The sequence below is a fragment of the Lissotriton vulgaris genome, chromosome 8 (genome assembly GCF_964263255.1).
Source record: "Lissotriton vulgaris chromosome 8, aLisVul1.2, whole genome shotgun sequence".
NCBI classification, from domain to species: Eukaryota; Metazoa; Chordata; class Amphibia; order Caudata; family Salamandridae; genus Lissotriton; species Lissotriton vulgaris.
Genome location: NC_141696.1, coordinates 1,008,283,600 through 1,008,299,640, shown reverse-complemented (window position 1 = coordinate 1,008,299,640; position 16,041 = coordinate 1,008,283,600).

Below are 16,041 nucleotides of genomic sequence, written 5' to 3'. Positions count from 1 at the left end.
TTAGCACGATTATAGAAATATACCGTCCTTTTACTCTGTTACTGCATATAATCATTTATATCTGTCACTATCTAGTGGTTGTTTCAGCACACCTATTTTACATTAGAATGGCACTGGTTCAATAAATAATTATTAAAGAACGTCCCCATGTTTATTCTGTGTATCTCTCTGAGACAAAGTGAGCACAAGTGACTAAGTGAAAAGTAATACACTGTTTCCACAATCCTGAGGAATTAGGGTTGTCATGTTCGATAGTTGCCAAGAACTATTCTCTCCTTGGTAAGAGTTGTTTCTAGTGGCACTGTGAGCTAGCTAGCACAACAGGTAACATACCCAGTGGGGGTGTCTAGAATCAGTCCGGACACCAATCCTACAGTGTATCTTGTCTAAACTCGCAAATCCTATGTAGGTTTATAGGAACTACACAACATGGAGTCACAAACGTTGGTTTGGTACTTATTTAACAGTCAAATCTGAGTAGTTCAGTCATGCTTTTCTATCCGCCACAGTTGAGTAGGCATAGCCTACGTATTGGCTGTAGGTTTATCAAGCTTGATGGACACATTTTTCCTATTGTGCATAAAACCTTATCTCAGTTTCCTTGAAACTCTTCCTTGAGAAACCTTTGTCAACCATGGCTGACGAGGACGCCGCTGTGCACAATGTGCTGTAGTCAGGTAGGAAGAAGAGGAAGGTGAAATCAACATTTCATCAAATGTTAGAACTGCCCTTACTGAACAGCTAACAGACTACGAAGTTACAGCTAGGGGTGGGACAGTAACCTTTGTGATTGAGGCTCACGAGTCATGTAGAACATAGGTATTCTATTCATGGGTTCAATTCCCACAAGCAGGTGCACAATCAAATACATTTCATTCTTACACTGAAGATGAAACACCAGAGGAATATGTCCGTATGAGGACATTGAAGTTCTGCTCACCTACAAGGAGCATATAAACTGGTTTAAAGGCACCCTCCCCCAAACAAAAGACAAATTAAGACTAGGTCCGCTCGGAATAGATGGAGCCACTTGGCTTGTCCTAGTGGCTTACACACCACATCCAGACAACTCAATGCCAGTGGCTGACTAAGGTCCACTTTGTAAAGAAATAATAATAATATACAGAAACCTGACACAGTCGTGATTAGAACACTCAGACTTCAGCCAACAAGAGATACACAAACAGGACAAATTCAGGTATCCACAACTAAAATGACACCAAAAACGCTACACCCAACGTGAGCAAATGCCACTCTGGATAGCTCATAAAATAACACAGCTAGAGGCAGTACTATCACACACAAGCTCTAAAGAAAACATAGAAAGCTAATAATCTGCTTGCCAATGTGGATAGCTCCCCAGATAGAGTATTGTACCTATTGGGTTACAGTGTTCGCTTTCATATATACCAGAACTCATGGTATCCCTTCATTAGCAGTAATACCAGATGTATTACTAAAAAAATAAAAACTGAGTATGAAGCAGAACCCGCTCTGAACTTAGGGATGAAATTATTAGGGACTTTTGCCCAGGTATCAGCTATAACATTAGCAAACATAAAAGGGGAGACAGCATCACTGGCAATACGCCAATACCTGAGCGGTTTCACTCCTTTACAACAGGAACGTCAATTACCTAAAATTATTGAAGGCACCTATACTGAATTAGGTAGAGATAGTTTGGGAGCTCGAGAAACAAAATCTCAACTCATGGGTGGCCCTGGAAAGGATAACACCATGCAAGCACCTGATTCTTCCAAGAAGAAATGGGATAATAACAAAAAAACAAAATTTTGGAGAAAATTGATCTCAATCCAAGAGTGGGTCTCCTCAACAGGAGCTCTTTGAAAAGGACATACAACATTAGGAATAGAGATAACATTAGCAAACATATAAGGGGAGGCAGCAGCAGTGGCAATACACCAACATCTGAGGGTTTTCACTCCTTTACAACAGGAACGTCAATTACCTAAAATTATTGAACCTTAGGAATTGAGATAACATTAAAAAAACCTGATATGTATCAGGATGCTGATACATGTTCCTCTTGTTCCTTTCAGGGTTCACCAAGAAACTCTGAGAGCGAAGGATGGTCAGAACACAGATTAGAGAAGCATACAAGGTCCAGAGACATGCCATGCACATCAGATTATACTCCATCGAAAGAAGAGAAGCCAAAATCAAAACCTCAATTTCAAAAGAAGAAAGTAGTAGGTCTCAAAGTTAGATATTCCCAGAATTCTGAGGACTCAACTTCTGAACGGGGAATGGGCTCTGATGATTCTAGACAGTTCAAGCAGAGGTAACAATAGCTTGCCAGAACCTGGTGGAATTTCTGGTGACAGCAGAGTTGAATGAGCATATCACAGTGGAAACACCTGATACAAGGATGAGTGTTCCACATAGGTTACATCAGATAATACTCCAAATGGAGGGGACAAACCCAGGAAAATTAAGGTCTCTTTTGGGAGAACCTGCCTTTTGTCTATGACATCCTTTTAGCTGAAAAAGATTGGCTGTCTGAAATTGGTATGGATTGCCCAAAGGGAGAAACTGTAATTTTACCGTTCTTTTCCGAACTCGCTCCAATTTACTTAAAACATACATATGCGCAGGAGTGGGCAGTAGCCTTTGCTCCAGCACTATATCGGAACCATGTTGAATGGGATGCTCAGTCACCACACCAAGCAATCCCAGTAAAAACTACTCTAACCGCTGGGTGTTACTCGCGCTTTATAAGTTCTTTTTACATTACATTACATTACAACTCCACTGATACAGTACCCAATTAACCAAGAAGCGAGAAAAAATAAGTCAGGGAGATCTTAGATCAACTTGAATTCCAAGGTGTAATTAAAACTTGCACCTCCTCCATGAACAATCCTTTGTTTCCTGTAATGAAACTTGATAATTCATACCATCTAGTCTTAGACTACAGACATCTGAACACATGTACTAAAACATTTGCAGTACAAAATGCACACAGTGCCGCATTAATTAATAACATTGTGCGGAAAAAATACAAAATAACACTAGATATCTCAAATGGATTCTTCTGCCAACATATAGCACCTAAAAGCAGGTGTTTAACAGTATTTTCCATGCTAGGCTCCCAGCATTAATTTTGTTGACTCCCCCAAGGGTATAAGAATATCCCAGATTACATTCTGACTGTGGCCCGCACTTAGCTCTATGACTTACAAGGAAGCTATGGAAGGTTTGGGTGTAGCATTGTGGTACTCTTCTTGGTACCATCCAGAGGTAAATCCGCTTGTGGAGAGGAAAAACCAAGACTTTAAGCAATCTTTAATAGCAAGAGTATTAGGTTTGGGTGGTAGTTGTGTCAATCAATTATATGGGGTTAAACAAGCCCTCAACAACATGCCAAGAAGTACTCTAGGGGGTGTCACTCCTTATGAGGTCCTATTTGGGACAGCAATGTGGGTACCTGATCTCAATTATGAAAGCACAGTGGTGGATGAAAAACCATTTGCTATCAATACATGTTTGGCTGTTTTACAGGATCTGAATGAATATCGGCATTGCTAAGCAATGTGCAAGTAAAACGCACCGCCACTTCATAAGTCAAATCAGTCACGGCAAAAACTTCTCTGGATCCTAAAAGTCAGGGATTTGGTCAGGGAAAATATCAAGGACAAAAAAGAATTTGAGCCATCATACAGAATTCCTGTACCTGTCCTGGCAGTCGAAGAAACAATATCAGTACCTCTTCTGCCTCTTGCTGGTAAAAAAAGAAAAGATATTTGTCTCCATCGATCTGATCAAATCACACTATGTGGCCAATACTGAAGAGTAGACCTCATGGGCTCCTGGGTAGTTGACTCACTGCTCTCGCTACCATACAGGAAGTTCAGCCAGAAAGACTCATAACATTCGAAGAATCATCAATGCAAAATTATGGCATTTCCAACAATGAAATTGAACTCATCACTCCAGAAACAGAAATTCAATGCACAAATGAAAGACAAATCTCAATTCTGCCTAATACCGATTTCTACATCAATATGCCTTCACACGAGACCCCTGCCAGTTCTACACAACATGCCAAGCTACCAAAGATTGATCGAACTTCATCTGGCTACTTCATCGTTTTTGATAGCTTCTCTCTTAATCCCAGTCAACCTGAGACAACGCCAGATCCAGTTTCTTGTGAGCAACAAATGTGTGAGTTTTACACTTTTCTCAAAAAGACTTACTTAGTATCACCTTGGCTCCAGCTCTGGATCATAACTGGAAAATAGTTTTTTCTGATCTGGATTGGCCTAGTTTTTTGCTTAAATGGAAAATATCTCCAGAACGCTCTACAGTATCAAATGTGAACTTGGTCTTGAAACCTCATACATCATCCCCTCTTAAACAAAGAGACCTATTTCCCGTGAACATTAAAGCTGTTCCAATTTCTGATGGTATAGTTTGGCACAAAGTTGATTTTGATGTATTTGGCCCCACTGAACTTTTGAAAATACCACATTTGTTTAAAATTTCTCTAAATAATATCATTACTTCCAGTACATTTTCTGTTGATTTGATTTTGAAACTGTGAATAATATGTTGTCTGATTTGAATGAAATGATTTAGATAATATGTACTGTTACCATCATTATGGTCATCACTTTTCACACAAATCTAGTATCCCATGAAATATTTTCACATACCACCAATGGGAACATTGCCCGACACCACTAAAAGGTAGTTTGAAAACATTTAAACAGAAATGTTCATATTTTTCAGGGTTTAATACTTTTGACCCAACCTCATATTACTATAAGGTTGCACCTACACCTGCACAGAAATATATGCTTTCTAACACCAAACAGATATATTCTGCATCCGTTATTTCCCAAACTGTCTGAATAGGGTTTCGACTTTTGAAAGGACACTAGACACAAAATCAGTCTGGGGTTCTCAAGGATGGCATTTCAGGGGTCAGAAGTACTTTTTAGTGTGTGCCTCATACCACAGCAAATATTATTCCTAAATGAAGCTGTGCAACTGACTTCCTGTCTTGGACTAGCCAAGAACAAGGATTTGAACACACCTTGGATATGCGCACCTTCGCACATCAATTTTACATCACATGGAGGGGATACAATAGATGACATCATGCATTACAATACTTCAGACCCCAATTGGAAGGGATGGTTAGTTTGACCCACAGACACCAACAGAGGTCAGTCAAGATTCAAGGGTATCACTGAAGATTTTAGTACTCATAGGCCAGACCAACGCAATGGACAAAGCGAACATCTGGGGGTAGTGACAGCATACAGTGTTGGGAAGTTGTGCCTAGATTGGCTAAAAACCTCGAACACTTTCCCAGGTGGAACAGCACTTATCTTTACTCTCAGAGGAGGATCTAAGGGATTTTTTTATTAGGTCCCTGAAAGCCACGTAAGAACCGTTTCTATTACACTGTCTATAAGGAAATCTGTACAATCTCTCAACAAGAAGCTGCGGAAAGACTTTGTAAAATAGATAAACTTACCCTAGAAAAGGCATTAGCTGCAGTTGACAGTGGTATGACCGCATTAACATCCAGGATTTATTCACTGGGCAACATAATTTCTTCTGCTATAGATATACTAGAAAAAGACTTGTCCATACTACAACACGGACAATCAAAACTATGTTCTATTATGCTAATTAGCTGGATGCTCCAATCATTGCGCACTGCAGTATGTCAGTCTTTTCTGCATATAATCTAACAGAAAAACAGATAACAATGGCATAAAGGGGAGCAACATATACAATGCTGTTTATTGAAAAAACTGGACAAATTACCTTTGACTGTGGCAGAGTCACCATCGAAAGAATGGTTAATACATGGCCATATAACACTTCCGGTCACAACTTTTCCGTTTCAGTACTGCCTTAGCGGGTAGGGCAGATATAAAGTGATGGGTAGGGAATTCATCAAGAAATCATGGGAATTACCATACAGATTTCGATCTCATGTATCAGGATATCATGCTGCACGAGCCTGTAATGGTTCAGTTGCTAACATGTCCTGCCACTTGAAAGGTTCCCCTGCATCCGTGATTAATCCAGTATTCGAGTTTCTTTCAAATGGGAGTTACTTGGTGCTGAATGATCAAGGTTGGTGTGTGATGCTTCTGGGCATCGCATATCTTGCCACTTTAAACTCCAGGGTTACTTGCTGTATGTAAGTACTGTTTCCACTGACCCATACAGTCAGGGAGGCGCAGTTATGCCCTTCGTTGAATGTTACCTTTATACGGTTTGATTTTCTGAGCTGAATGAAAGCCATGCTTTTACAGAAAACTATGCTCTTAACCTCCACCAGAAAAACCTATGATCTTCAGGTTGCAAGGTCTTCAGCTGAGATACAGGCACTACTACGAACAAACTGCCCTTTCCATTTCACAGAAAAGGTACAACGTATCTTTAACATGTCTAATACTACGGGTGAAGTATACCTATAGAAGACCATAGGTTCTGGACTGTTAGGCACCTTTCAGATAATCCTCACAGTTATTCCTTAACTTCAACCCGTTGATTCTGTTCCTAATAGCAAGTATCCTGACTGTAATTTATCTGCTTCACAATGGACGTCCCAGCACCAAGGAGATGTAAAGAACACTCTTGGGGCGCCGATACCGTGATTGCATGGCAATCCATCTGGGCACACTTTGTCTTCGAGAACTAAGCGAGTCTTGGTTTCTGACATTTAGACCAGTCTGGATCGACTGTGTTCTGCCTGTCCTTCGATGCCTGTTCTGCAGACAAGAATGTGTGTTAGATCTTTGTCTACCAACTCCATCGGTTGCGCCAGCAGAGGTTGATGCTTTACTGGACCCAATAATACCCAAGTTCTGCTGTGTCCTCAGTGTATTCCCATGTTGATGTCTGCATTCTTAGAGCCACCACAGAATTCTTCAGCTCCTGTTGGAATGGATACTGCATCCTCAACTAATACTCAGGCCTTGAATGGCACACAGGCGACCCCAGCATTGGCTGTGGATAGTGCAGAAGAATATCTGTGCTCGATTGACCTAATCTGCGAGGTGTTGCAGAGATCGTCGTCTGTGATGGCATGCAACAGTGATGTTGCGTCCCCCAGCCAGGACACATAAAACATTTGGCTCATCGCATGCTGGGAAAATTTTGCCTTTTTTCTAAACAACCAAAGAACACTTTTGCTAAACAGCATGACTTGCAGTCGCTCATTGTTCGGACAATATAGACAAACTTATTTAGTACAGACTTCTATTGCATGCAATATTTTTCTTTTTTTAGCATTTTTTAGGAATTTCACATTTTTAAGTACTATTTTGAATGGACTTATTATTTGTCTGCATACAACATTTAGCCACATGTTAGAATGTGGTAGTATGTCGTCCAGTTGGATGAGGAGTGGGTGTTATGTTTCATATAGGAACCCCAATATAGGCTCAGGTAGCAACTTCACCTCTCACCTATTTTCTCTCCTACCATCACACTATATAATGGTTCTTGGGACTGACCTTTTACGCAGTTATGGTACTGCATACAGGAAGTGGGGTTTTCCCTGAAAACTAGCCTCATCCATTATGCATGAGAATTCTTGGAAACTCAGCAGGACTACAATCTCTGGCATAATAACTATGTACTAGGGTAAATTCTTCCATCATCCTAAGTCCGACATGACAAAGTAAGGTAGAACCCCTGAGGGTACAGGTTGGATATATATACACCATATCTTGCTGAGATAGAGAGAGGAGAAAAGGACCTCCATGCCGACACACTGACGTGAGACGCAGAGGTTCCTGCACGTAGACAATCCAGCTAACAGTGATCTGACATCCCTCGTGGGGTGTCCATTTCGAGACCGAGATGGGTTCCCACAGTTTCTCACTTCAGGTAATGGGGTTGAATTTGTCCTAGAGGAATTCTTGGCTTTACACTCTCATACTATGCTAGGTACACTTAGGTACATCTAGTTAGCGTCGCATCATAGGAGTATGCATTCTACTGTCATGTATTTTATATACTTACCTGTATTCATTGTTTAAGCATGATTTTAGAAATCTACCATCCTTGTTAGTGTTTATAATCATTTTTATCTGTTACTGTCCAGTGGTTCTTTCAGCACACATATTTTACACTAGAAAGACGCTGGTTCAATAAATGATTATTGAAAAATGGCCCCATTGTTTATTCTGTGTATCTCTATGAGACAATGTGAGTACGAGTGACTGAGTGAAAAGTAATACACTGTTTCTACAATCCTGAGGGATCAGGGTTGTCTTGTTTGACAGTTGCCAAGAGCTATTCTCTCTTTTGTAAGAGGGGTTTCCAGTGCACTGTGAGCTAGCTAGCACAACAGGCTAACAAACCCAGTGGGGGTGTCTAGAATCAGTACGGACACCAGTCCTACAGTGTATGTTGTCTAAACTTGCACATCCTATATTGGTTTATAAGAACTAGACAACATAGAGACACAGCTGCACATACACTAATACATACACTGACACACTCAGACACACACTGATGCACACATTAACACAGCCAGTCGCACACTGACCCATACACTAAGACTCCCAGGCACATGCTGATACATACACTGACACACTCATGCACACTTATGCATAAACTAACATGGCCAAGTACACTCTGAAGCATATAGTCGCACGGCCACAAATACACTACCGTGTACACTGACACACCCAGGTACACACTGATCCATACAGTGATATACTCATTCACACACTGATACAGACGGTGACACAGGCAGGCTCACTTTTATTTAGACATAAAAGGTAAGAGACTCAGAATGCCTTTAACATGGTGACATGACTGTTTGCAGTAGAACTTAACTGGCTATGTTATATAATGTAATAGCATATAATAAAAACCTAAATATATTGATTATTTTTTTTACTTCACACATCTACTTGTATATAAAACCAGACAGTTACCGAAAGAAACAGAAAAAAGAAAGAAAGAACACTATTTACTCAGAACAGAGAAATAAAAGGGACAGAATGTGGACAATGCAGTTTAAGAGAAAAGAGCTGCTGACAAGAAAATTTGGATTTTTCTGAAAATTGCATGTTGAAAACTGAAAAGTGAGCAAAAGCAATTAAATAAAAAGCAAGGTTTTGAATGAGCTAAGAAAGGGCAACAAGTAAATGATATTAAAAATAATAAATCATGTAAGAAAGAAGACAGTTTAACAAGAAGACAGTCAGTTTAAGGAAATTAGAGTCAGAATGTTTCACTGTAGGGAAATTCAGAATCTCATAAGAATTATGAAGCAGAGTAAAAGGAGAAGAGAAGCAGTCAAACAAAAGGAACGTCTTGAGGCTGTAGTTGATAAGACATTTGCCCTGAACAGGAACCTATATATTTTTGATGCTGAGCAGAATGAGAACAATGGATACAATAGAGTTGTCTATGAAGAGAATAAACCAAGAAAAAGTTTTGTGAATAGAAATAATGTTACCACAGTTTTGAGTGGTGATTGAAAGCATGCATGTAGTACTAAGCCTTTCGTTAATAAAGTTACTTCCAACAGAACTCATTAGTGCATGCAGTTGAAACAAGCCCCTGAATACTACTGGTACAGTAGCATTATTTGCAGTGTTCGGCATGAATCAATTGATGTAGTGAGAGCTTTCTTACGCCAGTTTCTATGCAAAAGATTGAAAGAAGAAAATTGTGTTTATGCACGGAATAGATCCATGCAAACTAATTCACAGGAATGTTCACTGTCTTGTCTATCAAAAAAATGTGCAGAAGCACCTTTAATCACTTTAGAATGTTAGATGTTCATCACTTTAAAATGTGAAATTTAGTTGGAGACTTTACTATGTAAAAACTCCAGCCTTATGTTTAGGAGAAATTAATACAGCTCTTTTGCATGGAACATTAGCTGACATCAAAAACATTTGTGAAGATGTACAGTTTTGTTTCTTTGGTCCTGAAGAGGACTGTAGGTGAAACGAGGACTTGGTATGTGCAGGTTTAAAAGAACAGGACAAAGGTATTACTATTGACAACTTTGCACAAGTAAATGATAGGTTTAACAGACTTTTTTCCCGAGAAACCAAACTGTTTGTATTTGTTGTCGACGAGATAAGTGGCAAGAATTTTGTGTATATTTATTTGTTGAGGAACATTTTGTTTTGTCAACATGAGAATCATATGCAAGTATTGTTATGATACGTTAGAGCATAACAAAATGCCAACAAAAGCAATACATAACAACTTAGATTTAATATCAATTCAATCTGAGCCTCAGAAATGTCTTAACCCCTTCGATGCTGATGACGAGCACAGTTGCGTACATTTTCTCAATTTTTCGTTAAATAAATTTGCAACATTCATGAAATTCACTATGTTCCCTTGTCTGCCAATAGGCCTTTCAGCTAATAGACCCAAAACGAGTACTTACTTCAATTACAAAATGTGTTTTTGTGGGGCATGTCATTTTTTTCTGCAAACTATATGTAGGTGGGTTAATGTATTTGATGCATTTGAAGGATGTGTGTTACTGTAGAAATCTTTAGCCCAGTTAATGTTTGTGTTTGGCTTCACTGAATTAATGTTGTTTTCTCCTGTGTGACCATGCCTTTGTCTGGCCGGTGTGAGTGCGTTTTCCATCAGCTACCATTAGCCTTTGTTTTTACATGCCATGTGGCCAGAAGCCATTGTTTTGTATAGTCAGTTTCCATAGGCCTGTATGTGTTCTTTGTTTTCCATGCCTCCTGCATGTAGTTTGACCATTTGGCTGGTGGTTGTTGTTGTAGGCAGTCAGTGTGCTTTTGCCTTAGGCCTGAATGTGTTCTGTTTACAAGCCTCCTGCTTTTTGTTGTGAGCAGGTGGCTGGCAGCCTTCCTATTTAGCCACTAGCCAATGTGCTTTTGCCATGGTCTACATGTCTTCATTATTGTGGACATGCCTACTTGTTGGTTGTTGTTGTTTAGAACATGTGGTTGGTGGCCATTTTGTGTTGCCAGCCAGTGTGCTTTTGCCATAGGCCTGCATGTCTTCTTTGATGTGGCATGCTTCCTTGCTGGGTTTTGTTGTTGTGGACATGAGGCTGGTGGCCATTTGGTGGAACCACCAGCCAGTGTGCTTTTGCAATAGACCTGCATGTCATATTTGCTGTGGCCATGCCTCCAAGATGGTTGTTGTTGTTGTTGTTGTAACCATGTGTCTGGTGACCATTTTGTGTAGCCACCAGCCAGTGTGCTTTTGCTATAAGCTTGCATGTCTTCCTTGTTGTGGCTATGCCTCCTTGTTGGTTATTGTTATGATCATGTGGCTCGTGGTCATTTTGTGTAGCCAGCTAGTGTGCTTTTGCCACAATCCTACCTGTCTTCTTTGTTGCGGCCATGCTTCCTTGCTGGTTGTTATTGTGATCATGTGGCTGGGTGGCCATTTTGTGTATCTAGCCGGTATGCTTTTGCCATACACCTTGGTGTCTTCTTTGTTGTGGCCATGCCTCCTTGTTGGTTGTTGTGCCCATGTAGCTGTTGGTCATTTTGTGCAGCCAGCGGTGTACTTATGCCATAGACCTGCATGTCTTCTTTGCTGTGGCCATGCCTCCTTGCGCAGTCTTGTTGTTTTATGATGTGGCACTAGCTGGCGGCCGTTTTGTGCAACCAGCCAGTGTGCCTTCACCATAGGCGTGCATGGATAGATGAGGCATCAGTTTCATAATATGCTTGAGGATCATTGCAGTATGTACATTAATAATAATATTTTGATAAACAATGCTTATAAAAATAACATGCATTTTTCTATTTTGCACTTCCAATAGGTTTCTTCTCATCCCTCCATATAAACATCATCAACTATTAGTTTTTTTGTTCATTATGACTTTTATTTTATCCCTTTAAGTTTTTCATTTTAAATGTGTATTTACTTTTTAATTACATTTTTTTCTTCTTTTTACATGTTTTTTATTTTGAATATTTAAGTTTTAATTTGTTTCAGTTTTTAACATTTTGATTTTTTAATTCTAACAGTTTTTATATAATTTATTTTTAAAAAATCACTGTGAATTTTCTTCTCATTTTGCCTTGGTCAATCCATTCGTCCATCCATCCACCTTAGGCTCACAGCTGCACAAGAGCATTCAGTTTATTAGATATTTTAATTCCATTTACCCCTGGACACTGGCTGCAGTGTACTTTAGACACTTTAGCAAGGTCTACTAACCATTCTCATATAAAGATACACTGTTATGTGAACTACAGAGCTTTGCTCTGGTACACCATGACTAGGTCCAGTATTTGTATGTGCAGTGAATTCATGGTAATAGGACTCAGTGTTGGATGAAAAACTGAATACTGGGGCGAATGGGCGTCATTCTGGATAGCCCTTGGTTTCGCATCAACACATACAACAGGAGTCATACAAAAACAGAAAAGGACCAGGGTATAGCTGATATTATCACCAGTTTCCTAAAAGTACCATCATAATTACAGTATTATGATTAGTACCATACCATAAAATGTATTCTTTATCACAACAAATGAATAAAGAACAAAATAAAGATATTGCAGAAAAATTGATCTTACAATTGATATTAAGCAGCATCAAAATGCATATAAAGTGAAATGTACTCGAAAAGGGTTCATACATTGCTGATAATTGTGCAGGTGACACAGAATGGTAAGTAAATGAAAACAAAAATAGCGAAAAGAGGTAACACATTTCATACTAATTCAATTGTGCATGTATGCGTTCAGTAATCCACAGCTTTTACATCTGAAATAATGTCAATGGTATGTTGGCTTTTCATAATTCACCAGGACATCCTCAGGACAAAGCATTAAAGTAACATCAAAGATATAGATACTGCATGAAGAGAAAAGTTGAAAATTAATACATAATTTCTAATAAAACCAGATTATGGTAATAGTTAAAAATAGTCATATCATGGGTACCTGTGAGTTCAATATTGGGTCATCTGAAAAAAGAAACAAATCGTAAGGTACTGGTCATGTAGCCTAAAAAGATGTAAAATGTGACAAGATGTGCAAACAGTGACGCAATTCAGTGAAGGGAGTGGTTAAAATGTGTACAAATATATCATGTAAATGTAGTACTCCTGAAAAGTTTCATCAAAATAAATTGATAAAAGTGCATCAACAGCGTGTGAGGAATTGAAGGAGTCGCAACAAGGCGGACTGCAGGAAAAGGGAGGGAAACTGGAAATAGTAGAGGTCAGCCTAAATTGAAACCACAAAGACTAGAGAAAACCCATAGTAAACTTAGATGGCAAGGTATGGGGATAACATAAGGTAAAACTGAAAAACAATAAAAAGTGGGGATTAAATCCTCCATCAATATGCAGTGCCACACCCCAATGTACTAAGGAATTGTGTACAGAGATCTGGCATAACAACTAGGAATTAAAACATGGCCCACAGGGAAAAAAATGTTTGTGCTACATAAAGCACGCATCACAGGTAGTACCCAAGTTTTATAGCATAGAGATACTGATCATATTCATAAGGAACATGCATGAAACATGTGTGAAACAACAGGCATGAAAAGCAGATTTTTTTTTAAATGACTGCAAAAGGAGGTGGTGAAAGTTGCAAGCAATATACAGTAACAATGTTGTTCAAAATACAAATCTGAACAATATCAAGATAGAATTGTATGCAAGCTCAAGGGGAAAGACACTAGCATGTACACCTTAAGAACAAGCTATGATGTTCCATAGATAATGCACATAAAAAGGTAGTACGGTGAAAGAGCCCCATATGGTAAATGAGCAGGGAGAGTGGTATGAGAGAATAATAGATGTTTACAATAATAATAAGAACTCAACTAAATAATACCCAAATTACTCAGCTTCCAAAATGGGGACTGGCTCTGTACCAATTGGTAGTCACAGTGATTATATCATTCAGAAATATCTGGCCTGAGAGGCTTACAATCTGAAAAGATAGTAATACAATTTATAGAAGGTTATAATGATTTAAAAACCTGTACCCCGAGGAGATCTCAGAGATCTCAGTATTATCACTAATTTAAAAAAAAACAGCCATAGGGAAGATACATGTAGTAATACCTACATTGTAAAGGAGACTATCCCGTGTGAGAGGGCTTACAATCTAATGAACAATCAAAAAAATAGATTGTGATCATATTATTCCATTCATTCAGTGTTTGTAGTCCAGTGTTGACAGAGTTACATTTGGAGAAACAGTGGCATTCACAACGTGTTAGTATTTGTGTTAAGTTACCATCCCATGTTGGGAGGCAGGGTTGTTTAATTATCTGTCATATGAGAACATTTTCTTCATGATTTTGTCAAATAAAATGAGGTACCAAAGAGGCATATTCATGTTTGCAGTGAATGTGACTCGTGTGATACATAATGCATGGTCGAATCATTTATATAATTTGGCCAACCTATAGGAGTTTACAAGGACACCAAATTCCATATACCACATTAGTGGATTTGCGGTTTATGAATTGTTGAAGTTGGTGTGAAATGTTACGATTTTTGAATTATTTTGTGTTGAACATTTGATGGCATGCTGAACAATTTCAGCATTTGTAATATCCAGTAATCTGAGGTAGACCCTAACTGGAGGTGACCATATGGTTATCTGATCTGTCCTTTTGTCAGATGACCGCAGTGTAAAACTTGCAGGTACCCATGATATGGCCTTTTGCAACTTTTACCATAATTTGTGTTATTGAGGAATAGTGTACTAATTGTTTTACTTTTCCTGCCTGTATCAATCTATATCTTTGGAATTCCTTTAAAGCTTTGTCCTGATGATCACCTGGCCAATTATAAAAAATTGAAACGCTGTCTACATTACATCAGCTGAAAAAGATGAGGGTTAATGAACACCAATATGTGCAATGGAATTATTATGAATTGTTATCTTTAACCCATCCATGCACATTGTTAAATTGTTACCTTTTTTTGCTGGTTCTCTTTATTTACCATTCTGAGTCACCTGCACAATCCTGAGCACTTTAGGTACACTCAACATTTCGAGCACCTTTCATTCTATACATATTTTAATGCCGTCTAATATCAAGTGTTATACCTAATCAAATATATAAGATTTCCTTTTGACATTTTTTAACGATCTTCTGTTCTTTATTGGTTTGTGGCGATAACAAATCCATTTTATAGTATTGTACTAACCATAAATCTGTGTTTATGAATGATGCCTTTTGGACCTTGGTTTAGCATGGCACAATATGAAGGGTGGACACTGTTACCCAGTCAATTGAAATATATGGACTTCATGGCTGAGTTTGCAGAGTGGAGACCCAGGCAGTGAATGTGAAGGAGGTTAGAGACAGAACTTCCCTTTGAAATTCAAATTAGGCCTGATAAGAAAACTACTGATTAGTTCTTCTTTTGCTCTGCCGTTTGGTGGATGGTAAAATGAAAGTGGGGTGAGAGTGCAACTTCTGTTGTTGAAGGTGATGAAGATTCCAGACAGGACCCACACTTTTGTACGTCACTAATTGTTGCTCCTTGAAGGCTGTTGACTGCCAGGTACAGAGACCCTCCACATCCATTTGACCACATCCAACTAATCCAAACTTGGGATGGAACCTTAGATGGGGTTCTCAATACCCTGTGTGGAAAATGTGTGTAAAGGTGAGAGTCAAATCACCCATATGGTCCTAGATTTAGGTGTTTCATGACCAAGTAAGTGAGTGCTTCCCAGAGTAAATAAAGTAATGCTGTATGACCAGAGCTGCTGTCTGCATCACAGTCAGATTTCTAGAGGCAAGGGGGCATTACTTGAAGTCAGCACTTTCTGCTGTGGGATCAAAGGGTCTGCCTATAGCCTGGCAGCTGAGAAAATGAAGGAGAGTACCTGGCCCTGAAGTAGAAAAGACTATTCAACAAAAGTCCAGTGTGTTGCTGGCTTGGGAAATAGCCAAAGAAAGCAAGTAACTATGAGGGAGTCAGGTGTGGTTTGTGTTTGAAGGGTCTCACCATCTCCCTAAGGAGTTGTTGCCATTAAATACTTCAAGGTTTCTACAGGTGTCAAGCATTGGGTGTGAATGGCAGTA